Consider the following 24920-nt stretch of genomic DNA (forward strand, 5'->3'; position numbering starts at 1 on the left):
CTATCCTCATCATTTGGTGAAAGATCAAACACCCTCTAGGAAGATGCCTCCCTAGAGGCAGTAACTACTTTGGTGATCCTTCCTTCCTATCACTGTCTGGAGAGCCCATTCTTTTAATGACACAACATATGTAGGGGACATGCTAACAATACTAAATATGACAATTATAATAATTGTAAATCAGATGGTTGTTGGAGCCTCTGGCCCTAAAGATCTAGGCAAAATTGCTTTAAATGTAGTACATACACAATTCCATGGCCTATGGGGGGTCCCCACATCCCCAAAAGATTTCTGTGAATTTCATGTGGGCTTCAGTTTCCTTGACCTCTCCTGCTTCTTGGGGCTGGTATCTTTGTTTGATTCCTGGACACTGATCCAGATTTTAAACTCAATCTTCCAATGCATTCCCCATCAATCCTACCAACACTTATTTTACATCTCTGAAAACTTAGAAGTCATGAAGAAATCATCAATCATGTGACAAGTTATATAGTAATCAATTTGATAGTTTTCATTAGACATTGTCTTCCTGAAGCCCTTTTTAGCACCTTACAACCTGGAATCCAGACCCTTCCCTACCAACTTCTCCTTTCTTTTGTGTAGCCAGCCTTTTACTTTGCCCTAGACTCGCCATCAGAGAGTATCCTGGGATAAGAACACAACAGTCATGCATCACCAGATCTTCAACAATGCAGAGACTCCGAAACCCTGGATGTGTGTATGTGTGTGTGTGTGTGTGTGTGTGTGTGTGTGCATGTGATAGTTCTATCAGTAAGGATCTCTCCATTCACCATAGTCTGTAAGTTTTAGAAATTATAATCAGTAAGGTACCAGATATTCTAATATGCTGGCATCCAAACCACTTTTTCTGGATTAACTTTTATCTCTTGGATGATATTAACTCTATCATCAGACCAAAGTCTTTTTTTTTTTATTGGTGTTCAATTTACTAACATACAGAATAACACCCAGTGCCCGTCACCCATTCACTCCCACCCCCCGCCCTCCTCCCCTTCTACCACCCCTAGTTCGTTTCCCAGAGTTAGCAGTCTTTACGTTCTGTCTCCCTTTCTGATATTTCCCACACATTTCTTCTCCCTTCCCTTATTTTCCCTTTCACTATTATTTATATTCCCCAAATGAATGAGAACATATAATCAGACCAAAGTCTTAACATTAGCCCAGCCACTAGAATCCTTCCGAACCTTGAGTGTTTGTAGAGCACTCTATGTCAGTGTGATATAGAGGTGCAACGAATTTGAAACTATATCTTATTGGGTTAGCATGCATTTTTGGAACATAAGTCATTTTTCTATATCCTAAACTGGTACAAAAATAGTCTACTTTAAGAAAATATCCAACCCTAATCTCTAAGCTTATACCCTGAGAAAGGTGATACATAAATATAATACATTTCTCTTCTTTATCAGGAATATTTATGTCTTATTATATGTTAAAGATTATAACAATATGTAATATGAACATGTGAATGTAGCCAAATATCTTATAATATGAAACAACAATTTTAGCACCTACTCCATGCCAGGCATTTTTCTAAGCATTCATGGAAATTATCTCAGATAATGTCACAATCCAATGAAATAGGTACTTTTGTCACCCATATGTGTTTTATTTTCTGGGATACAAAGCCTGAGTTTTAAACCTTATGCTGTGTCCCAGCATAAGGATTTTTTAAAAATTCTAATTCCAGTATAGTTAACATACAATATTATATTAGTTTCAAGTGTACATACTGATTCAGCAATTCTATGTATTACTCGATTCTCATCATGAAAAGTGTAATCTTAATACCCTTAATCTATTTTATCAATCTCCCCACCCAACTCCTCTCTTGTAACCATGAATTCCTTCTCTATAGCTAAGAGTCTGTTCCTTATTTTGTCTGTTTTTTTCTTTGTTCATTTGTTTTGTTCTTTTTCTTTCTTTTTTTAAAGATTATTTATTAATGAGAGACACACAGAGAGAGGTAGAGATATAGGCAGAGAGAGAAGCAGGCTCCCTGTGGCAACCCTGATGTGGGACTTGATCCCTGGCCCCCAAGACCATGAACTGAGCCAAAGGCAGACACTCAACTACTGAGCCACCCAGTTGCCCTTGTTTTTTTTTTGTTAAATGCAACATATGAGTGAGATCAGATGCTATATGTCTTTCTTTGACTGACTTATTTCACTTAGAATTATACACTCTAGATCCATCCATGTTGTTGTAAATGACAAGATTTCATTGTTTTCATGGTTGAGTAATATTCTATTCTATAGATATACCATATCTTCTTTATCAATTTATCTATCAATGGACATTTGACTTGGGCTGCTTCCATAATTTGGCTTTTGTACACAATGCTGTAATAAACATATACAATAAGCATATCTTTTTGAAATAGTGTTTTCATACTTTTTGGATAAATACCCAGTAGTGGAATTGCTGGTTCATATGATAGTTTTATTTTTAACTTTTTGAGGACCATCTAGGCTGTTTTCCACACTGGCTGCACCAGTTTGCATTCCCACCAACAGTATACGAGGGTTCCTTTTGCTCCACATCCTCGTAAATACTTGCTGTTTTGTCACCCTAGTTTTCATATTAAGAAACTGAGGCTCAGGGATATTAGATCAATAAGATCATAAACATAATTGTGCAAAACTGAGATTTGAATACAGATTTGTGTGGATCTGTACAGTACATCTAACTTCTAACATTTGGTTTGCAAAGATTTTTAATGGACATAGCCATTGAATAAAAGTGGCTCACATGGTTAGATAAATTTAAAATAGTTAAGGGAACTAATAAATGGGGTCAATTTAGGGGTTATAGGTTCAAACAAAGCAAGGAAGTATGTTCCTGACAGCACGTCCATTTATATAAGCCTTGTCAACATTGAATACTCAAACTGGTGAATTCCTAATCCAAAGTGAAGAAAGAGTAGGTGTTCAATACTTACAAGCTTATTGTTTTTATTTATTTATTTATTTATTTATTTATTTATTTATTTATTTATTTTATTACTTATAAGCTTCTTGATTGCTATACCTAGTCATTAGCAACTGCCCCACCCACAACTCCATCACCAACTGCACTACTCTAGTGGGGAAGCTGTTGGAATGTAACAGTCCATCTGTTCACTTGAGAATAAAGGATCTATCTGCTCCCATTCCAATGTGTGCTGCTTTTACAACATTAAATACAGCACCAGAGGTAGGCTCTGGTATTTCCTTCACTTGTTCTGGCATTTCAAGTTGGAGATCCTAAAATGAACTCTAATGAAGTTTATTATCCATCCACATCTCAGATACAATACGCAATACCTAGGAACCGCACACAGATTCCCAAGTGTGGCTTCATTAGGTAATGTGACTATCTAAGAATAAAAGTGTCCCATTGACTAATAAATGATATCTAAAAGGTAACAGGTTACACTCTGCTGTCATCATGTCTTCTTTTCTAAAGTTCATGAGCTCCACATGAGCTCTACTGCTCTGCTGCATTTGGTTGGGTAAATATTCTCCCCTTTTTGTTCTCTTTGGAACATAAGCATTGTATGTGAATGTGTTTTTTTTTTTGGTATAAAAATTATTCAGTGTTCCATTAATGAGATAATGTATTTATGTATTATGACAATAAACACAGCTGCAAAATGGACCATAAAGAAATAGATGACTTGCAGATTTCTGTGCCCAATGTGTCAACTGTAATTGAGAAATAAATTAAATGATCCATCTGCTTCCCATCATGTACTTCTTTATTTTTGTCAGTATCCATGGTTTTTAAAACCAGTCCAAATTATTTATACTAATTACTTACTAAAAAAAAAGAAAATCTATATAGAAATTAAATGACTTTGTAATGCAATTTTGCCAACCCTTAACATACCGTGCTTCTTTCCAACACTCAAATCTAATGACTATGATGAACTCTTTCTCCTTATTAATAGTTTTCACTTTATCATGCCAATACTATTGAATTTTCTCTTTATTACTGTCTTATAGGCACTGCTAAAATAATGTATCATATAATAGACTTAACACTAATCTAATCTATTACCCTGGTAGTGCTTGCCAAGGAAAAAGAAAACAAACAAACAAGGAATAAAAATAAAATAAGCAAATGAACAAAAAACCTATTTAATGTAGGTTACAATGGCAAGACTCAATCTGCTCACTAGTAATATTCATAGGTTAGGGTTAAAATAGCCAACAGCCACTGGAACTAATTAAATATAATTGTACAATTTTTTCCTACTTCGATGTTATAATTATGCCATTAAGAAACTACACATCAGTGCTGGGAAAAGAAGAAGAAATTTCTTTGCTTTCGCAAATATTTTCATGTTCATACTTCTTTATTCTGGAACCTTTGCTTATTTCCTTGGGCCTCCAGGGATACCCTGAGATAATCCTATAAAATATTTGTAGCATTTGGGGTGAGATGGAGGGGAATAAAAATGGGAAACTCTTTTTCAAAGGTATTTATTGGCATCATTTTCTTTTTTTTTAAATTACAAATGAAATCTATGTTCACCATTAAAAAATGAAGGGATATAACACATAGAAAACCAAAAAGAAAAGAAATAGAATTCATCTACACCCTAAATAAGCAAATATTTACTTTGCTTACTTGTTACTACCTCTAACATCTTATTTATTCTGGCAGTGTTTATCTGTGCAATTTTTAAAAAAGTAAATTGAGATGCTGTGAGATTGTTTCATAGCTTATTTTTCTCAATTAACAAGATGGTACATTTTCCATATTTATAGATGTAGATTCATATAATCATTTTAATGTTGCATAGATACAAGTTATGCTGCCAATTCTCCATTGATATGTATACAGTTTACTCTTTAAACAACATGGGAGTTAGGGGTATCAACCCTCACTCAGTCAAATTTCTGCACATAACTTTTGACTCCCCCAAACTTAACTACTAATAATCTACTATCAACTGGAAGCTTTATTAATAAAATAAAGAGTCAATATATATTTTGCATTATTTGTATAATATACTGTATTCTTACAAAAAAAGCCAGCTAGAAAAAGTGTTATTAAGGAAATCACAAGACAAAATACATTTATAATACTGTACTGTATCAGAAAAAAATCTGAATAAAAGTGGACCCATGCAGATCAATCTTGTATTGTTCAAAGGTCAAATCCATTAGCTATGTGAGTGTAGCCAGTGTATTTGGTTCAGTTTCTTTCTGATTGCTCTCTCAGAGTCTAGTGGGAGGAGTGATATGGGATGTCCCTCTAAAATGAGGATGCTGTAGACCCATGCTAGAAGCTCTACGGATCAGTGACAGTAATTCTTCTACCCCAATCTTTTTTTCTAGTTTTATTGAAGTATAATTGACAAATAAAATGATATAACTTAGGGTATATAACTTGATGTGGTGTATCACATATACACAGACATCATGAAATAATCCCACCACAATCAAGCTAATCAAGATATCTGTCACCTTATATAGTTACTATTTTTTCTTTCTTTTTTTTTTGTGATGAGGACACTGAAGAATTACACTCTTAGGACATTCAGGTATACAACACAGTATTGTTAACTAAAGCCACACTGCTATACAAAGTTATGCGAGATGGCTACCTTCTAAAAGTTACTCTTTTTAAAAACTAGATAAACCAAGGCAAAGCTATTTTTAAGATTTTGAGAGTAAATTATTTTTTCCATGTCTCTAGTCTCGGCATTTCCTGTTGTTGCACAAGCCAAATCCTCTGCCTAGTCAAAGTCTTGAGATTTCTGTCTGTGACAGGGACTATTGTGGTGGGCGTAGGGGAAGCAAGTAAAGTCAATTTCCGTTTACCACTATGTCTCTACCTTAACAGTTGCTCTTACCTCAGCCCAGGGTATCCTGCAGAAGAGCTTTTTCACTCAGGATATGTGTGCTTTGGGGCAAGCTGCTTCACTTGTCTCTATCTCTCCATTTAGCCATTTTTTGTAATGGAATAATAGTAGTTCCTACCTTATGAGACATATATAATAAAGGAATTCATAAAGCACTTATTAAAGTATCCTGCCTCTTACCAAGTACTTGAAAAATGTCCATTCTCATCGATTAAACTTTAAATATCTCCATCCTTCAAATTCCAGCTCAACTATCTCCTTTAGGAAAACTTTCCTGTACCCTCGGACAGATCCGAGCATTCTTTCTTTTGACCTCCCATTTCCCCAGGGTTTCTCTTTTTACAAAGCATTGTAATTAAATATATTCATTTCCCTTGCTAGACCATATATTCTTAAGAGGCAAGCTATCTCTTTCTTTCTGTTCATTTCTGGCTAAATAGTATCCTCACCAACACCATTACCTCCCCACCATACATACAGATTTATTTCTTAATTCCACAAATCTATGAATCTTACCATATGGAAAAATGGTTTTGCAGATGTAATTAAGTTAAAGATCTTGAGATGGGAAGATATACTGGATTATTCAGGTGGGTATGATATAATCACAAGGATCCTTAGAAATGGGAGGCAGAGGGAGATCAGAGTGAGACACAGGAGACAGATGACAGAACATAAGGCAGAGTAACACAGTAATGAGCCCAGAAATGCCAGCAGCCTCTGAAAATGGAAGAGGTAAGACAAAGATAGAAGCCTCCAGTGGGAACCAGCCCTACTGACACCTTGATTTTAGCTCCATAAGATTCATTTCCAATTCTGACCTCCAGAATGCAAAGAAAATACATTTGTGTTGTTTTAGGCCACTAAGTTTGTGGTGATTTGCTACAGTAGTGATAGGAAATGAATGCACCATCCAATATGATGATTAGCACATTATAAATGTTTAATAAATATTTAATGAATCAGTTCATTATAAACACAACACAAACTATAAGAAGAGTCCATTTAATCATACCAATTGAGGAGGTCTTAATAAGTTCATAGGAAAAAAGAAAATAACAATTTCAGAGCTATGTTTTTTCCCCTGGAAATAAAACACATTTTAAACTGTGGAAGTTAAATTATAATTCAGTTTCATGGGCCCATCACTTAGAGGTCAGAGTGGATTCTACAATGGTAATTTAATACAACAGGAAAAATAAATCATGACAAATGAGAAAACACTGACTAGGATTTTATTTTTCATTTTATTTGTTGTGATGGTACCATAAATCCCTAGAAAATGTGATGATTGATTATACACTATGTTTATGAAACAAACCTCAGCTCTAAGGGGCCTAAACTTGCCTAAAGAAGCATTAGTAGTGTCCAACCACATGTTGCTGCCCAGTCCCTTTTCTGCTTTCTGATATAAATATCTGTTCAGGGCATGCCCACACAAAATAATCACTATATTAAGATGGCAATTTAGGAAGAATGACATAGAACAGATTCTGTCTTATGATTTATAATTTATAAGAGATACTCCTCGTTCACCCATATGGAAACATAGAACTCTGAGTATAATTTGCTGCCAATTTCTGAAACTAGCCCTGCCAGTATTTCAAAATAAAAATTAGGATGATGTTTCTACCACAAAAATGGAATTGGCCAAATTTTTCTTTCTATCTTGCACTTCTCCTTCTCCCTCTGTGATTCTTGGGATTTGTTTTCTCTGGAGTTACACAGGCAGCCAATCACATTGCGTATATCAAGTGCCTGAGAGCCTGTCATTTACCTCCTATGCAGCACTGTTGAGATTAGAAACAGAAAAATCTGTCATGACATACATTAAGAGTCTGGGCAGGTCAGTTCTCAGGCATATGGTAAGAATGAAAAATACCAAAGGATAGAATCTATGTTCCTGAATGTTGTTCTATTGTCCCAAGAATATCTAAAGACTCCAGTATATCCTTTCCTAAGCATTAAATCTATGAAGTAGCTATCCAAGTGATCAGTGTTCCCCATCAAGGCAGGCCAGGCTCACAAATCACATGGCTTCCATGCTCCAGGCAAAGTTCTTCTTTCTCACTAAGTGTAAAGATCTCTTGGACAAAGCCTTGAGCCGAGAATCAATAAACCTACATTCCATTCCTGAGTGTTGTCATTAATGAAGATGCTTTTGGCTACAAATAATGGAAAACTCAACACCACTAGCTTAAACAATGAACAGATTTATCATGTGAAGAGTTTGGCAGTGCAAGGATTATTAAGACAGAAGCTTAACAGCCTCCTCGCAACTGTGCTCTGTCTCTGCTCACCAGCCTCACTGTGTTCCCCTTATCCATCAGATGAGCTTCTTTAATGTTCACAAACTATCTGTTAGAGGTTCATATATCATACAGGTATGAAAAGATCTAACCAAAGAAATACTACAATCTCTTCTCTTGTGTTTCTTTTTAAGAGAAAGACATTTTACTCAGAGAGCCATCCAGAGGATTGTTCATCAGTCACATGGATCTCCTTAAACTAATCACAGGAGAAAAGGAAAAAAAGGAAAGTGAGTAAAGAAAAAAAAAAAGGCTAATTTGGCTTAAACTAACCAATATTTCCCCTCTAAATCACATGTGAAGAAGTTAACATCTAGCACTGATCCTTGGGTAGGAAAATAGAATGGTTATTATACTACATCACTGACTAGTTGTACAAATACAAAAGGCTTATATAAAATTAAAATATATATAATGGAAGCATAACTTATATCTGATAATTCTGGAGTCACTGAACTCATCTAATTCAACAGATCTTTATCTAATGTATCTGTTAAGGATAGATTACTAACATAGATCTGCAAAGGCATCAGAGTTTGTACTCTTAGGAATTACATGTGCTTATGGGGCACCTGGGTTGGCTCAGTTGGTTAAGCCTCTGACTCTTGGTTTTGGCTAAGGCCATGATCTCAGTGTCATGGGATTAAGCCTCATGTGGGGTTCCGTGCTGAGTGTGGAGTCTGCTTGGGATTCCCTCTCCCTGTCCTGCCCCTCCCACCTGTGCTCTCTTTCTCTCTATAAATAAATGAATACATCTTTAAAAAGAAAAGAATTACATGTGTTTGTGGAGAATTTAAGAGAAGTGCAAGAACAGCTATAAGACAGGCTCATTATATAAAGCCACACAAGAAATATAAAACTCAATTAAACCTAAATTAGGAGGATATCTAGTTCAGGTTTAAAAGAGGTCAATGAGTCAAGATAGATTTCATAGAAGCACTAGCATTTTAGACATCACTTAAAGGCTGGTTAGGATTCAACAGGTTGAGATGGTAAGGGACAGTCCTTCATATGAAGAAACAGCATAGGTGTGATGGAAAGTTATATCTGCCTCTTAACATCAGGTCATTATTTTCTTAATAAAAATACCACAGTTGTTTTCTGTAGAAATACCTGTCCTACTTAAATGCTTTTTTAAATTCAGATAGCTTCATAAATCCTTGCTATATGGAGTGTATGTGATCACAAGTACATGTGGAGTGTATGTGATAAAGGGCATGTGATTACTCCAGGTGTGTATGTGATCACAAGCATGTGATCTAGGTTCATTATTCTATTTTCCTGTCCATACTGCTGGTTCAGATCCAATCAGAATTCAGATCCAATCAGAATTAATCCTGAGACTTCTTTAAGTACTGAAAAAATTGTTATCTTTGTCACTGAATTTGAACATGGGGTATATAGACAGACCTAAGTTTTTTACAGAAATTTTGCAATTGCAAAAAGATAGAAAAAACATAGAGTCAGAAAATGGACATACTGAGATCTGATCACACCTTTTGATCCCCTAGTTTAATCCTCACTCAAAATCAGGTGACTAGTTTCTTCCCTTATTTGGGTCACAAAATGTCTTCTTTTTATCATGATTCTTTTAAAATTTTTGTGCTGAAAATCTGATTTTAGTCAGACATTCAGTCACTTATAACATATGGATCCAACTGATTATTGAACACATGTATAACATTGGAGAATAAAAAAAATTCTCTGTTGGGCAGCCCCAATGGCCCAGCGGTTTAGCACTGCTTTCAACTGGGCATGATCCTGGAGACATGGGATCGAGTCCCACGTCAGGCCACCTGCATGGAGCCTGCTTCTCCCTCTGCCTGTGTCTCTGCCTCTCTCTCTCTCTCTCTCTCTCTCTCTGTGTCTCTCATGAATAAATAAATAAAATCTTTTAAAAATATTCTCTGTAATTGACATTTTTATCCAGTGTGAGTCTGCACTTCACATTTTCATGAAAAGCAATCTAGAAGAGAACTCTTTTTATGATTAAAGAGGCTGAAAAATCATTTGCTTCTTTTCCTATAGCGAAGTAGAATCTAATTCTATCTTGTTGGATCCAATGTGGTATTAGTGACTTGCTTTACCAAGCATATATGATGAAGAGATGTTCTAGGCATCTGATGCTAGGTTATTACAAGTCCTGTAGCTTCTGTTTGGGCTTCTTGAAAAACTCATTGAAAGTGCTAAGCTCACAAGTAAGAAAAACAAACCTGAAAATCCATGCTTGAAAAGCAAAATGTAAATGTTTAGCTTGAGACTATCACTTGAGCCCAGAATTCCAGCTATCCACATCCAGGTACAAGAAATAAGAATCCATGTTGGACCCTGCAGACCAACTCATTCTACATACGAATATAATTCATTGACCTACATTAGTGCTATGTGAACAAAAGGATGACACAGCCAATCCTTGCTCACAGTCCAGCCTCACAATATTTATAATTTAAGCCACTAGGTTTTAGAGTAGTTTGTTACTCAGCAATCACTTGTTGGAATAGAATTTGGTAAGTGGAAGTGGGGTGCTTCTATAACAAAACCTTACAAAGTCTAACATTGAAATAGGACTGGGCAGCAAGCACGCTGAAAGAGTCTCAGGCTGACTAGTAATGAAGACTTGATAAAAAGCAAAACTTGTAATGTGGTGGCAGAAAGTTTGACAACATCGTCCCCTGGGGTAAAATGGAAAATATAAACTAGGATGAACTTGTGATTTGGCTAAGATGATACCTACATATATCATTGAAAGTGCTATCTGTTCTCTTTCAGTGACAGATGATAAAATATGGATATCTATCTATCTATCTATCTATCATCTATCTATCTTTCATCTATCTATCTAGAGAGGTTTTAAACAAAGAACTATTCAGACTTTAGGCAAAATTATATGAAATATAAATAAGCTCAGTTCTTTCTGGATTCAAAAATAAAACTATTTTCATTACCAATCTATCTAGAAAGCAAATACCTCTCAAAGTAAGACATGGCATCAGGATAAATAACATTTAAAAAGTTTAAAACCTAGGCCCCTTTTTAAGACTTCAAGAGAACTTAAAGCTATGCTTCATAGACCCTCTTTACAAGATAAAGAAGCTTTTAAGAATCTTAGGAGACTTTTCTCTACCATTCAGGCTCTCAGCCCACCCAGAGAGGAACCTGCTTTGAAGAGATTTGCAGGTATGATTTCTTCTAATGAACTGAATTCCAAAACATTCAGAAGAATCTCATGAAGATTTTAAAATAATTTCAATTAAGAAAAAAGTTAAAGAATGATTCGCAGAAATGAACTAGGGGCAAGAAGGTAGATTCAATAGCTGCAGAGAAGCATTCTCAGATGGTAGAATTGAACCTTAATCAACGAATAGACCATGTTTCCAGCTAGATTTTGGAATCGATCTGGACCAATGACTGCTATTTTCCTCTTACTGTACTCCTTTTTTAAAAATCAGGATTGTCTATTTCAGCTCTTATTCTTTGGAAGACTCTAAAGTTCTTTATCCTCTCACCAAGAACAATCAGTTGTATTGGTCACAGCTGTGGCTGATGAAGAAAATAGAGGAGTTTGGATTCAGAAGCCCTGTGTTTCCATATTACTTTCTCTATGTACCAGCCATTTTGGTCAGGAAAACTTTCATTTGAGTGATAGATGCTTACTGAAAGGGGGACAAAAAGACCTATCTTTGTAGAAGTGTCAGGAGGACTAAAGATACCACCCATAAATGTGCCTAGTTGGCATGTTGCCTGACATATAGTAGGTATTCAGTAGATATTAACCTATATCAGGGATGGAAATAGTACTCTATAAGTCAGATTCTATTAAATCTTTGGCAACACAGACATTTGGCTTTCCATCACTTTTCCTCTTCTTTATGGGATTTAAGGACTGATGTAAATACTTTGTGATCGATAAACCATGACACTAAATCTTAGTGACTCACTGTTTCCCATACTTAGGTTATCATTACTGTAGAACTCTTGCCTATTACTGAGAAGTTTAGTGTTAACAACCTACTAACTCTTTAGGAGAGGAGGGAATATGAGAAAATAAACAGGACCTGCCATTAACATAAGCACACCTTTCCTTGGATGGGCAACTTTTCCTGACAGATGTATGTGGCCATCTGAGGAGGGTTGCTGGAATGTATGCACTGCCAATTGGTACTTTTTGATAAAGCAAGCTGAATGTTGCCAACAGAACTATGAATTCTGAATAAGACTGCCCCCCAAGAAACTTTTTTAAAATAGGTTTCCTGGATGAAATAACTTAGGAATTAGTGTACATATTACATTCCTTCTTGAAGAGCCACATTCAGCACAAACACTTTAAATGCAGCAAGGAGTTCTGCTATATGCACTTTTAGTTAATTTAGAGAGAACCTGGAAACTGTTAATGTGAAAAACCTTTTCACAAGTAATATCTATTAATATTCCAAGGAATTAACCTATAGGGAAAATATTCACAAAATGAAAATCTATGCTGATAGTAAACAGTAGACCTCAGACATAAGAGCAATTGATGCATCTGTACATGCTGTGAAAAGTGGTTTTCATTTCAACTGGGTTAAAAAATCACTGGGTTCCACTGAAAACCTGGAAAAACACGCTTTTGGAAAAAATAGGATATTGTTTCCCATACATTACCTTCACTTTTATAGAAGCAGTGCATTTTAGAGGTACAAAGGATCTAAGCATCTATTTAATCTGATGTGAGAAGACTAACACCAAGTAAGGATCAGTGATTTGTCTGGAGTTTACAACCTGAGCCTCTGAAAGAGCCGGAACTAGAAGGCAGATCTCCTGACTTCAACTAAGGGGAATACCATGTAGTGATTACTCTGCTCAAATTTAAATCCCAAGCTCTGTGTTCTTACACATTTAATTTATTCTTTATAAACCTCAGTGAACTCATTTGTGAATCAAGGATAATAATCTTAGTACATTGATCATAACGTCACTATGTGGACTAAATGACACAATAACTTGTGAGAATACTTTGCTTATTGCCTATCTTTTAACAGGTACTTTTATTAATGGTTACCATATTATTAACAAGTTTTATGATTTTCCATCACATTATGTTTTAGAAAATATTTTAGTAATTTATTTTCCTACTTTTATTTTATTTTATTTTTTTTAAAGATTTTATTTATTTATTCATGAGAGACACAGAGAGAAAGGCAGAGACACAGGCAGAGAGGAGAAGCAGGCTCCATGCAGGGAGCCCAATGCGGGACTCAATCCCAGGTCTCCAGGATCATGCCCTGAGCCAAGGGCAGACGTTCAACCACTGAGCCACCCAGGTGTCCCTATTTTCCTACTTTTAAACACATTATTTTCCATGTATTTCTCTGATGCCCTTTCTTCTATCTATCATTTAAAATAAGTTGAATTTGCTGATGGTGTGATTTGGCAGGCTGGAAAGGACTGGCTGAAATCAGAAGCTCATGGTTACCATTCCAAAATCCACTATTTGCAAGCTCTGTAACTTGAGCAAACATTTAATTTGCTGAAGGCTAAAAGTCTCATAAAACAGAATAAAAAGTTTACTTTCTTAAATATGATATTAGCATGGAGTGTGCCTAGCATAGAGGGCCAGATTTTGAGTATACAATCTATGCCATCACAAAGGGCTCCATTCTTAGAAGGTTCTGCACTTGGTTTTTAAGCTGTACTGCTTCTTACTTTATTTATTTATTTATTTATTTTTTTGCTTCTTACTTTAAATTCTTGGTAGTTTTGAACAAATGAGCTCCATTTTTATTTTTAACTCCTTAAATTATTTAGCTGGCCCTAGTAGCACATTTTTTTCACATATTAAGTGTTCAATAAATATTAGTTAAATCAGAGGATAAATAACTAGCATGTTCTAATTACTTTTTGGCAACACAGAGAACTCTTTTGAATGCTCACTGTCTCCGTCTCTTTTATGAGATTGAAAATCCCTTTGAAAGCTTTTGAAACTCATTGAAATTAGCCCACTAAAATGATTTTTAGTGATTTAATTGTCCTTTCAATTAAAGCAATTAGAGAGAGCTGTCTTATTACCATGAGATTTGATTTTTAATAAACTACTAAACTTGTAAGGGTTGAATTGGGAAAGCATTTGGGCCCTCCTTTATTATAAACCCATTCTTTTGAAACTTTTACCTGGGTAGGAAAATTTTACCTGGCACACAGAAGATCTATGGTGTATTGAGAAGGTGAAATTCCTGTGTTGATATTTGGTGACTGCTTGCTAATTCAACTATAAGTACCTAGTGAGAACAAACAAGATCTGATTATGCCAGCATTCACCAGTCATTTAAAAGGTAGTTATCCCATAAACACACAAATAAGCAAACAAACCTTCCAAATGAAAGTCACTTTTAGTCAAGCAATTTTGGGAGTATTTCCTTGTGTTAATCCTTACTTGGAAAGCTCCATTGTACAGGAACAGATGAAAAATTGTGGTATGAGTCACAACTACTTAACTTTGAATACCTTTCATATATAGTTATTTAATTATAAATATTTTAAATTAAAATCTATTAATATGAGAAACATTCAGAATAATGGAGTAAGGATTGCCAAAAAATGATCTTCCATAATACCAATCAGAACCCTTGCAAACTTTGTCAAATCAAATTTTCAGAGCTCCAGAAATTAACCAGTATTACAACAATCTGAGGAGCCCTTATTTAAGAAAAATGGTGGAGCAACTGGGTGACTCAGTCAGTTAGGCATTTGCTTTTGGTTTAGGTCATGATCTCAGGGTCCTGAGATTGAGCTATGCTTCCTGCACAGGGAGGAGTATGCTTCTCCCTCTCCCTGCTCATGCTCTCTCTCAAATAAAATCTTTTAAAAAAATGGATAACTCTCAGAAAAAAACAATGCAATTTGTAGTATTGTAACTTGGTCAACTCCTATACTCCTCTCTACAGGTCCAATGTAAACTTGAAAACTAGTAGCTTCAGAAACCATGGAGGCTAAGAAAATCAGCAGTCTAACAATCACCTGAGGAGATAGAATAGGTTTGGCAGTGCAGTGCAAAATTGCCATCCCTAGGGAGTTGCCACAAATTGACTTCTTTGGGGACACACTGAAAAATTTCCATTCATAGGACTAGTCTTGTTCCCAGAACTTTCTCATGGAGGAAAGCTTATCCCTAATATGTTTGTTGAAAACAACCAGCAGCAACTGTTTAACATTGTGGCTACCTGAAATGGTGAATAAATTGGGCCGAACAAGAAGCTGGATAATAAACTTAAAATGAAAATCTGGAGAAATAAATGTCTACTGACTTTTTAAAAACTTTAATATATTCCTAGGGATCTAGAAGGCCAGAAACATATAAAGTTTAGCTTATCCACTGGAAAAAAAATCTAAGAAAGCTCCAATCTTTCACCTCTGGTTTGATATATAAGAAATAGATGAAGACTAATGCAGAGATTTAAACTTCTGGAATGTTGAGGGTGTGTCTCAACACCTGCAGGGAGGCCAGCAGCAAACGGTGGGAGATTTTCTGGTTCAAGGACTTTAATAAAATCTTTGTTCAGTTATTAGCTGTTAATATTACTGAGCAGAGATTTCAGTGGCCATACATAACAAGAATATAGAATATAGTAAAATATATGAAGTGTATGAAGGGTGTGGAATTGAGGATTTTTCCTTCCCACATCTTAGGCTTTGGTGAAATTGTGTCCCGTATAGGGAAGGTGGGAAGGAACAATCTGGGAATGTTTTTAAATGATTATTTTTATTGTACTTCTGATGGAAACACAGGAAATTTGTCTCTGATATTCACTGTGAGAACCTCATTAGGTTTCTGGAGGTAAACCACAAAAGTGTGGAAGTCCTCAAGACTGAGACTCCAGGAGTCTCTAACTCTCAATCTAGTCCATGCTTAACTTTCATAAATTTGTCAATTACCATTTAATTTTTCCTAGAAGTTTCTGCCCCCAGCAGCTGCAACTCCTAGTATGCTTCAATTCTCTGTATTTATCTGTCTCTCCAGTTTCTGGGTCATTTGATTGTTCTGAGACTTGAAGTCTCTGATGTATTTAGCAGTTGCTGATTTTGAGCTTGTTCACTTTTTTTTTCCTTATTGTAGGATGGATGTGGTGACTTCCAAGCTCTTTACACGTTGGAGCAAAAGCAGAAATTCAAGTAACTTTTAATAATACAAAGAACAACTAGGCAGAAGACCAAAAGGAAATAGAAAACCCGAATCACACTATAAATCAACTAGACACAACAGACATCGATAGAAAAATTCACCCTAAACAGTAAAATACACGGTATTCTCAAGTGCATATGAAACCATCCCCTTGTTAGAAGATACTTGAGAAATGCTCATGAATATGAGTAATATGGATATAAACATATGAAATAAAAATTGTGCCCATACTTGGTTATGGTATATAGTTTTTCATTTGAATGACATTTGAAACTGAAGAAAGCATATTTTAGAATAGTGCTGTCCAATAGAATTTTCTTAGTTTTGAAGATTTTCCATATATGCATTGTCTAAAATGGCAGGCAGTAGCCACACCTGGGTACCGTGCCCTTCAAATGTGGCTAGTGCAACTGAAGAACCCAAATTTTATGTTTATTTAGTGCCCATTAATATATTTAAGACTCTACTTAAATACCAGCTAGTGTTTCCAATATTGGACAACACAGAGAACAGAGGGAAGGGTGGTTAATTGGCTTCTTTATTCTACTTCCTTAGCTGCTTCACCTCTCTTCTTCCCTCCTCACTATAATTCAATGGCATCAGTTATTAAACAAGTGCTAAATGAAAGGACTAAAAAAAGCAATTATCTTTTCCTAACCCTGTCTATATATGTCTTTGCTGAAGTAGTAAAATAATTAGTAAAATAATTTTTAGATCTTTAATTTTTAAATCTTCCTTTCTAATGGCTTCTGATCTAAGGATTCAAATTCAGAGGTGTGCAGCATGGGTGTAGGGCTTATTAATTAGAATATTAGCAAATATCAGGAATATTTTAAAGTTCATTTATTTCTGTAGGAAAATGATAGAAGTTAACAAATCAGCCACTTCAAGTAATTTCCTCATGTCTTTATAAACTAAATAAGACATTAATGTTATTTATTTTCTTTTATATAAACATATTTACAATATGAATTAGTGAACTGTGGTCTGCAATTAATAATTTTCCATTTAGTGCAGCATTATATTCTGTATTTTACTCTTCCTTCTATTGATTTATACTATAGGTTGTTTTTGTTTTGTTTTGGTTTATTTTCCCTGAGTATACATTGACATTAGTTATCTGATCTTAGCTTGAGACTTGTCAGGGTTTTCTGTGTTTATAGAGTTTACAAGATTGCTGTTGCCTTCTGTGAATGTGTCAGGACAATATTTTGCTATCTACCATACCTAATCAAGGAAATCTAAAACCTAGCTCTTCTTTTCTCCCAAACCACAATCCACTCAAGAGGAGTTTAGCACCTAGAGTGGGTATGGCATTATTCTAATTTATAAACACAGTTATTTAAAACATAACTGAGAGCTATATCTCTTATATACTATCATATTTTCATTTTAGAGAAATCTCTTTTCCCCAAAGATAAGCATCTTTAAATATTATTGTTGAGAGTAACCTAGTTTTAAAACTCATTGTAACCAGTTGCTATGGTGGATTATCTATTGGACTATTGGAGAATGGCATAAAGTATGTTAAGTTCTACTTTATTTTTTTTTTTTTGTATTTTGTTATTTGAGTTCGATTTTCCAACTACTTTATAGGCAAAAGGAGTGAGAGTGAAGGGAAAGAGCAAGAGAGACTGCCTGCCTGATACCATTCTTTGTACGGTTGTAGCTCAGAATGAGAAGAACATTCAAATTGCACCCAGGAGTGAAATCTTCTGGTTTGACTTGGATAGAGATTGCCCCTTGATAGCAGTTTTCTTAGAGTATACGGGAGGACAGAATCTTGTAAAATTAAGACAGTGTCATGCTCGAAGTATTTGCCAGTAAATTGAATTCATTAACTCTTTCTCCTGCACTGTCCTAGTTATTGGCCATACAGCTATGAATAAGAAAAATGAGGTTGCTGCTTTTATTAAGCTTATATTCTAGAAGAGGAGTAAAAAATAGGCATAAGATCTACATCTGTTACTGTATGTCCTCATTTCTATGAAGCAGTTTCTGTATCAGTTATCTTTTGCTATGTAACTAACCATACTCAAATTTGGTAGCTTACAACAGCATTTTTTTAAGCTCACAATAATGAGTCAGTTGGGCAGTTCCTCTGGTTGATCTCAGCTGGGTTCACTGTAAACCTGTAGTCACCTGGCTGTAGCTAACAGATTGGCTAGCAGGTGGGGGAACTGGGCGCCAGTCATTCCCATGTCTGGCATTTGGCAGGTTGTCAGCTGTGGCAACAGTGGAGGGCCTTCAAGCCTCAGTTTCTTCACATGGGGATGCAGAAATCCACGAGCAGCAACAGCTGAAGCTGCAAGACATCTTCAAGTCTAGGCTCAGGACTTAAGTTCACAAGGTCCCCCCTGCCAGAGCACAGAGGAAAGAGCTGGGGACTCAGGCCCCATCTTTATTTAATAGAGGTACTATAAAATACTGTCATCATTTTTATAATCAACTGCAGTTTCCTTTGCAGATTTTTAGCATTCTGTAACTGGTATTTATTACTAATGGTTATTTCTATTCACTCATTATTACTAATGGTTATTTTCTATTCACTCAAAGCTGATAATATTTCTAAATTAAGAAAAAAAATGAAAACAGGAAATTATGTTTCTATTGAGCAATATGTGCATGAGAAATGAAATAAACAGGCAAATGCCCAAATGGCACACAATCATTCCCAGGCAGAGTAAGAAAACCTCAGCAGGTGCTATTTTTAAAACTAACATGCTATTCTGTGGCAACAGACAATGCTGCTCTGGGAATGCATTTCAATAACAGAGTATTTCCACCAGAAAAAGAATTTCAACCAGTGTGGTTTTGTCCCCAGAAAAAGGTGCTCCAGGAGCTAGAAGGCCCTAAAGACACTGCTATTATTGTTCTCTGTTTACTCCGCTAATGCATCCACAAGGAAGAGAAAGCTCACACATCACAATATATAACATTTGTATGGCACTTTGGAGTAACACTTCAGGAACATTTAACAACATAAGTTTTATTGATTATGGCCTGGCTTCCATGGTGTATTCCCTGACAGAAACCCAATAATCAGCCACCATATAAGAAGAAAATTTTATTCAGTTAGCTTCTAGGAAGACAGGCTCCTACCACAGGTCTGGGAAACCTGAAAATTCTGAAATTTATGTAATAGGGTGAGATAATCTGAAAGAAGAATAAAGAAAAAAGGCTTTTTAATGTCTTTAAACCACTGTGAAAGATTCATCTTATGGCCCCCAGATAAGAGATCTACCTCTCTCATCTCACGTGGTTCAAGGAATTTCATTTTTTGAGGAATGCTTCACAGCTGATAGGGCAGATTTTCCCTGCCCTGTGCAAAGAGTTGGCAAATTACACGCATAAATTTATGGTGTTCTGAAACATCATGGTCAGACTAGGCAAAAGTCTTCCATATCATATAGTTCAACCCCTACCTGATGCCTGCATCCTTGTGATGAGATCTACCATGTGAGATCATTTGGGGAGTGTGAAAATCTCCAGTGATGGGAAACTCACTACTTTTATATTTATAAGTTCTTAACTTTTTCACTTGTGGAATGTATATATATATATATTTTTTTTCTGTCTCCTATTTAGCAATCATTCTTCCAACAGGGGAAACATAACAGTTATCAAGGAATATGTGACTCCTACCCTAGAGAAGAAAGAATATATTGGGAGAGAAAATTGAGTTAACAGAGATAACATTTTTCCTTATTTGGAACTGTATTTTCCTCAGATTGTACACACTATTCTGGGATAACACCTACCATTAGACACAAGTCTAATTTCTCCCATTAAAGATATTCGTAAAGAATTTGAAGACAACTGACCACAGTCAAGTCCCATTGGCAAGCTAAAGATTGTCTTTGTTGTTCATTTGCTTTTTGGTTAATCCATAAAGCAATTTCTAGTTTTGGCTATGTGCTAGGCCCGGGAGAGACACTGGAAAAGATCTGTGTGTGTGGGGGGGGGTGTTAAAAATTTTTCCTCATGGGATGCCTGGGTGGCTCAGTGGTTGAGCATCTGCTTTTGGCTCAGGGCATGATCCCGGAATGCTGGGATCGAGTCCTACATCAAGCTCCCTGCATGGAGCCTGCTTCTGCTGCTGTGTCTCTGCCTCTCTCTCTTTCTCTCTCTCTCTCTCTCTCTGTCTCTCATGAATAAATAAATAAAATATTAAAAAAAAAGTTTTCCTCAGCATTCCTAAGGTCACTGGAAGGGTCTGAAGATCAAACTGATTAACAACAGATTAACCAAGAAAACTGTACTCATTTATCTAAGTTTTATATTGACATGGGAGCCTTTATAAGGAAATGAACATCTGAAGAATGGTTGCACTAGGTTTGATGAAGAGTGACAGCTGTGGAGAAATATGATAGGACAAAGATTATGAGCTAAGTGCAATAAAGGATGGAAGCCTTCACAAAGCCTGCTGCTCACCTCTTTCTTCATGTTGCTCCATCTTGGAGATAAGGATGCTCTTTCCTCTGAGTAAAGAGGGCACTTCTCACATGAAAGTCTTATGACCTGCTTCAGGGGAGAAGAGCAGGGGGATGGCCAGAGATACCTTTAAGCTTCTGCCATCTTCTCAAACTCCTTCAGCTTAAAATATGAGGTGTCATGCTTTTGGGGAATATGTCCTGAACTCTATCAGAACACAGATACAATTTCTACTTTCAATAGCTATCCTGACAACCATTTCTGCGTATACCATTGCTTGAGATTGAAGAACACTCATGCAAATCTCTCTCCATTTTCTGTTTGAAATACTGACCACAATAGTATATTAGAGTTTTGTTTACAACAGTATTTCTTAACAGAGGGACAGTTTTTTTCCCTCAGGGGATATTTGGCAATGCCTGAAGACCTTTTTGGTCATAACAGCTGTCATGCTACTGGCATCAATTGCAAGGATGCTGCTTAACATACACAATAACGCACAGAGCAGCCCCCAACCAAGAATTATCAGACCCAAAATGTACGTAGTTCCAAAGCTAAGAAATCCTGAATCACCTAAAAGGGTATAAAATAGGTACTGCTTCAAAGAATTTATATTCTGAATTTTATATTTACATTTTGAATATTCTGAATATGGAATCATCCATGTTCCATGTATGTTCATCCATGCCATTTTTATTAACTTACCAGGATAATGTATTACTGAAAAATACATCAGGTTTATATATATTTCTTTACCAGAATTACAGATAATATCTGAAAACAAGGAAAAATACTTAAATGATAAGGTTTAATTGACATAAATATGGCATAACACATTTGTCCAATAATGAACATTTGCTGTATACTATATCAAAGGAAGTTTCCTTGAGAAACTGAGCCTGTTGAAACTGGAAGTCTCAGCTCTCTACTTAGCCTTGCCTAGCCTTAGTGGCATTTGGCTGAAAATACAATGGTTAGTGTATAAAAGCTTTCTATATTGCTAGACTGTCCTTTCCATGGACCTTTGGCTAGAGAGAGAAAAATTTTGTTGGGCCTGTTTAGTCTGCATCCATTAAAGTCTTTGGGTTGCCAGACAGCTGGTGCTGGCTCCTTATTGGGATGTGATGAGGCTCATCATGAGAGTGTGGAGAATAAAGTAAATTGTTGTAATGAACTGTTATTTCTAGGATGAACTCCCACAATCATGGTGAAAAACTTTGGCTGAGATGATGCTGAAAGTAACAGAAAGGAGTGTATCTCTTTCCTTCCAGAGACATTAAGATTCTTCTCAGTGCCACTTACTGGTAGAGCCTAATAGGGAGCAGCTGGAAAAGTAAATGCATGGTTTGCAGAGTTCTGGCCCAAATATCATGAAGAAAAGTGTAGAAGGATGGATTCAAAGTGAAGAGACACTAGTTTAAAGCTGCAGCCTTCCCAGAGAGGTATATTCTGACCAGTCAGCCTAACTGGTAACTCTTCCTTACATGATCTTGTCTTATTTTCTTCATAGTTCTTTTCAGTGTCTGAATTGAATTTATACACATATTTAAAAAATTTCTTCCTTATTTCATTTCCATGAAATATGACACCCAGCTAGAATATATGCTCCGTGGGGGCAGGCCAGGCTCTGGTGGTTCTATATACCAAAATGGTCTTTATTTGCTGAAGGCATGCTTGAGGTGAAGATATATTTGCTTTAAATTTTACTTATCTCACAAAGAACTATCAATTAATCTAGGTAAATGCTCCATCTTAGAATTCATGTTTGGTTTAAATGGTCATATCTCATGCTCCGATTTATTTCTGACAATTATAGAGACATGAACTCAATTACTTTCAATTAATTAACTAATAGATTTGGCTGGTTAATCACTAAACATATTCTTTTTTTTTTTTTTCGGCATGAAAATCTGGAGTTTGAATGCCCATGTTTACTTTTTTTTCTTTTTTTAAATATTTTATTTATTTATTCATGAGAGACACACAGAAAGAGAGGCAGAGACACAGGCAGAGGGATAAGCAGGCTCCATGTAGGGAGCCTGACATGGGACTCGATCCTGGGTCTCCAGGATCACGCCCAGGGCTGAAGACTGCGCTAAACCACTGAGCCACCCTGGCTGCCCAAATGCCCATGTTTCTGTAGCATTCCTAACATTTGTGTGAACACACATCCACGTATGCATTATGAACTCCCCACATATATATGTGGTTGGCAGAGAGGAAAGACAAGCAAGGTTATGGGAATCACAGTATGTTCCTTAGTCAGAATTTCAGACATCAGAAGAAACCTTCAACTCACTTCATAAAAACGTAGTGCTACACTTTCAAAAATATATATCCATCATTTCTGTTCAATGAAATTCCTTTAGAGGGAGGATTTAGTCCAGGAATGATATGAAGGATTAACCAGTTCTAAGATATCTTTCTCAGAGTTAGTTTTTTTTTTTTTTAAGCTTTATTTTAAATCATTCTACTTTTACAGAAGAGTTTCATAGTATGGAAAATTCCTGTCCACTTGACACCCAAGTTCCCCTAATGTTAACATCTTATATAACCATAAAACAGTTACCATAATACAGCTTGATATCAAAATATCAAACTAATATTGACACAACACTATTAACTGAACTGCAGACTGTTTGGATTTCAAAACTTTCTTCACTAATATCTTTTATTTATACTTTAAAATTCAATCCAGAATACCACATTACATTGAATTACGTCTACATAATGACTTCCAATCTGTGATGATTTCTAAGGCTTTCTTCGTCTTTCATCACCTTAATACTTTTTAAGAGTAATGGTCATGTATTTTGAGTAGTGTTTCTCAAGGTAGATTTGGCTGAATAGACCTTGTAATTTAACTGGGGTTATAGACATATGGGGAAAAAATGTCAGAGAAGTTGAGTTCTTTTCATTGTATCATATCATTGTGTGCATACTGTGCATACGTATGTGTGTATTGCATGTATGATGTGGATATACATTGTGTGTATATGTTATTTATTTTGTATATCATGTATATCAGGTTATTTATTTTGCTATTTATATTGTTCTGACCTTGGCCATTGGAATTTCTGATTGGTTTCAGTCCCTTTTGACATCACTTCAGCATGACTTACTATTGGTGACATTCAGTCTGATAGCTTAGTTAAAGTGAGATCTGCTCAATTCAGAGATTTCCTTACAGTAATTATTTCCCTTTTCCATATTATATATGGTGGAAGTAAGTCATTAAGTCCAGCCCCCACTCAAGGGAAGGGAATTAAGCTCTGCTTTCGCAGAAAGGTATATCAAACAATTTGTGGACAAGAGTTAAAGCCACCATGGTATTTAGTACTTGATAAAAGATACTTGCTGGCTAGGAAAATGTACTGATTTTTCTTAAAGTCCTGCCTAGAGGATCTTGTGTGTGGTAGTTATTACTGAGGTGTTCTAGTGATAAGTTTTTATTTACCTCATTGTTCTACATTTATTATTTGGAATTCTTAGAAAAGGCAGATATATCCCTTTTCCAACATTCTTTCCTCTTTCTTTCTTCTTTCTTTCTTTCTTTCTTTCTTTCTTTCTTTCTTTCTTTCTTTCTTTCTTTCTCTTCTTTCTTTCTTCATTCATTTATTTATGTAATCATGTATATCAATATGGACTCATATTCATTTTACTTCTTGTGTTAGCATCCAATCTTGCTGTTATTTATTTTGTTCATATTGATGCTGCTTTGCCATTCTGGCATATGCTCATCCTTTCTCTAACCCCAAGCATTGATTTACTTGTTGGTGTTAATAGATGCTACAGGATCATCATATTTCCCCTTTCCCCAGCTCTAGAATAAGCCAATATCCAAGGGTTCCTGATTTCTTTTATATAGAATGGTATTTAGAAACCAACATCTGTGTTCTAGGTAACTTTGGTTTGGTAAACCATATATTATGGTTTTACTACTTCTAGGACCTCTCAGTAGACCAAACTGGGAAATAGATATATTTATACTAGACAACATATACAAAGACTTCTATATTTATTCAATTATCTATTCAGACAATGAACTTTATAGTTCTAGTGTTTCCAGATTGGAATCTTTATAGTTCACATTTATGCACTGAAATATCACATCTTATCCTGCATGATGAACATATTTTCTTATTTT

At 35.7% G+C, this 24920-nt stretch overlaps 1 long non-coding RNA gene across 1 annotated transcript; it reads right to left on the bottom strand.

The window, feature by feature from the left end:
* Positions 1 to 6880: 6880 nt before the first annotated feature.
* Positions 6881 to 22686, bottom strand: LOC125753900 (uncharacterized). Its single transcript, XR_007406691.1, has 3 exons — positions 20774 to 22686; positions 14351 to 14438; positions 6881 to 8383 (listed from the first exon to the last, which is right to left on the bottom strand). It is a non-coding gene; the product is annotated as an uncharacterized LOC125753900 (long non-coding RNA).
* Positions 22687 to 24920: the final 2234 nt, after the last annotated feature.

This window comes from Canis lupus, chromosome 28 (assembly GCF_003254725.2).
Source record: "Canis lupus dingo isolate Sandy chromosome 28, ASM325472v2, whole genome shotgun sequence".
In the NCBI taxonomy this organism is placed as follows: Eukaryota; Metazoa; Chordata; class Mammalia; order Carnivora; family Canidae; genus Canis; species Canis lupus.